The following is a 2,827-nucleotide window of genomic DNA, read 5'->3' as shown; positions in this document are numbered from 1 at the left end:
ACCGCAACCTCCGCCTCCTGGGTTCAGGCAATTCTCCTGCCTCAGCCTCCTGAGTAGCTGGGATTACAGGCATGCACCACCATGCCCAGCTAATTTTTTGTATTTTTAGTAGAGACGGGGTTTCACCGTGTTGACCAGGATGGTCTCGATCTCTTGACCTCGTGATCCACCTGCCTCGGCCTCCCAAAGTGCTGGGATTACAGGCTTGAGCCACCGCGCCCGGCCCGCCTCAGGTATTTCTTTACACATGCCCCGACTCCGCAGCGGTTACCAGGGACTGAGGAGGACATGCGCTTGTCCGACACAGGGAAAAGCTTCTTACAGGATGTCAAGTGAGAATCCAGGCTGCAAAATCCACGTGTACAGGCTGACAGCCCCTGTGTTGGAAAACAAAACAAAGTCGACAACGTGGTCTGGGGAAAAAGGAAGAAAGTATTCACTATTTACATGTTCAGCTGTCCCTGGCCGTGAGGTCCTGGACAATGCAGGTTTCTTTGTTCTGCTTTTTTGGGCTTTCCGCAGTTTCCTTTAAGGCACACTTACTCCGATGAAAAAGAGATAACTAGGAGGCAAAGGAACCCTTGCGCCCTCTGCTGTCCATCATCTGCTACTGCAATGCACCTCCCAGGATCTGTCCGAAGTGGTGTGTGGGGGTGACAGGCGTCCCCCCTCCCCCTAAATTTCAAAGGAATGGATGTCAAAGGGGATCATGACACTCTCCCACCCCCGGGGAGTCTTTCCAAATTCCCCTCAATCCCCTCATCCTCTGCAGAAGACCCCCAGAGCTCCACTCCCACAGCCCCATCAACTCCCCCCACCCCGAGTCCCCATCCCTCCTAACTCCTCCGTTTCCCATCCCTTGATGAGTTCTAGGAGTGGGAGGGGCATGAGGACAACAGAGTCAGGCCTCTGGGTTGAAATCCAGTGTGTCCTTGGACGTGTCATTTAACTGCCCAGGACCTCGGTCTCCTCATCCATACAGTGGGACAGACTTTCTCAGCCTCAGTGCTGCTGACATCCCGGCTGGATCACTGGTTGTTACCTGAGCTTGTTTTGTGCATTGTAGAAAGTTTAGCAGCATCCCTGGCCGCTACACTCTAGGGGTGCCAGCAGCACCCCCATGCCCAGCACCACCAGCCAAATCTGTCTCCAGACATTGCTGAGTGTCCCCTGGGGCACAAACTCGCCCGTGGGTGAGACCACGGCAAGCCTGGTTTCCATCATTACACCTCGTGTCGCGCTACAGTTTTCTGATGTTAGAAGGTGCTCAGAAAATACCAGCTGAAGAATTTAGGGATAATCTGCTCTGAAAACAAAAGGAGGAAGGAAGAGCAGGGATTGAAAGGGGGGCCTGACGCTCTCCTCCCCCGCGTCTCCCAGCCCGGCTAGCTGCTGCCTGCAGGCCAGGTCAATTACAACTTGGCCCCATCAGTGTCCCCCTGCCCTTGCCGGAGCAGGCCCCAGGCTGCAGAGGTGGGATGGGCCTCCCAGGCCCCCTTTGCACTGGGCCTGTTGTGCTTGGCCCTGCCTGCTGTCTCCACCGAGAGGAGAACTTATTCAATTAACCTACAAAAACAATAGCAAAAAGGGTCAGATTGATTGTGAAAGAGAAAAGGTGCTGAAAGATTCTGGCAAACAGGCCCCCAGTGGGGGTGGACAAGGGCAGGCAAAGAGCTTGGCTAAAGTGGGAGAAACTTCAGCAGTGTGGAGGCACTGGTGTCCCCTTGAGGGGACAAGGCCAGCTAGGAAAACAGACTTACTCCATTCCTTGGCCTGCGGGCCTCCCATTTCAGAGTGTGGAGGCAAGGAAAACACAGCCGGAGCCAGGTCTCCTGGTTTTCTCCTAGGCTGGCTGGAGGGAGGCACAGAGAAGCTCAGGAAGTGCTTGCGACGCTGGGGGTCTTGCTGGGGCTGGGGCGGGGGTGGATTCTTACCCCCTCAGTTCCTGGAGAGAAAAGATCTTCCTATCCCCAAAGCCTAGCGCTGAGGGGGCCAGAGATTAGCATAGAGGAGGGTTCGGCTAGGCAGTCTCTCTGTGGCTGGAGCTAAGGCCCCTGCTCTGTGGCCCTCCCCTGGGGAGAGCGGCCTCTGCTGTCAGCAAAGATCCTCAGGTACTAAGGGCCAGGCACTATGCCAAGCACTCTATACCCTTTACCCTAATTCATCCTCCTGATCCCACTCTGTGATAGCCTCTAGCTATCCTTTTATGTGCACATAGTAGGTATGCATATTTCTGTGTACTTACTATGTGCATATTTGTTGAGCACTTACCAGTGCCAGGTTCTATGCTTGGTGGTAGAAATTCAATGATGAGAAAAAACAGATGTGGAAATGCAGAACAGCTATCAGGCTCCTACGTCACTAGTGGGAATGTAAAATGGTGCACCCACTCTGAAAAACGGCATGGCAGTTTCCTATGATGTTAAACACACACTTGTACGGTCCTGCAATCCCACTCCTGGTGTGTAACCTACAGAAATGAAGACCTTTGTTCATGCAAAAACCTGTACACGCAGGGCTAGATCAGCTTATTCCCAATCACCAAGAACTAGAAACAGCCCAAATCCCCACACCTGCGGAATGGCTCATTCATAGGATAAATTACGTAGGAGTCAGCAATAAAAAGGAGCAGGCCATCTGTGGACGCGACAACATGCATGAATCTCGGAACCATTCTGCTGCGGAAAGGAACCCGTCCCCACAGGCTGCAAGCGATGTGTCTTTTATATGACAGGCAGAACTGCAGGGGAGAGAGCAGACCCATGATTGACAATGGGCGGGGTGGGACGAGGGCCTCACTATCCAGGGGCCACTTGAAGGTACTTTT

The 2,827-nt window shown here is 53.4% G+C and overlaps 1 long non-coding RNA gene across 1 annotated transcript in view; it reads right to left on the bottom strand.

The window, feature by feature from the left end:
- Positions 1-296: 296 nt before the first annotated feature.
- Positions 297-2,827, bottom strand: part of LOC119473101 — a 5,966-nt gene continuing 3,435 nt past the window's right edge. Inside the window, exons 2-3 of the long non-coding RNA XR_005202285.1 lie at positions 2,272-2,470; positions 297-377 (exon numbers count right to left, since the gene is read on the bottom strand). This is a non-coding gene — a long non-coding RNA (uncharacterized LOC119473101). The remainder of the gene's footprint in view (positions 378-2,271; positions 2,471-2,827) is intronic.

Source organism: Cebus imitator, unplaced genomic scaffold (assembly GCF_001604975.1).
Source record: "Cebus imitator isolate Cc_AM_T3 unplaced genomic scaffold, Cebus_imitator-1.0 Scaffold132, whole genome shotgun sequence".
NCBI classification, from domain to species: domain Eukaryota; kingdom Metazoa; phylum Chordata; class Mammalia; order Primates; family Cebidae; genus Cebus; species Cebus imitator.
The sequence above is the reverse complement of the archived record's forward strand: the minus strand, read 5'-3'. Positions and strand labels throughout refer to the sequence as shown.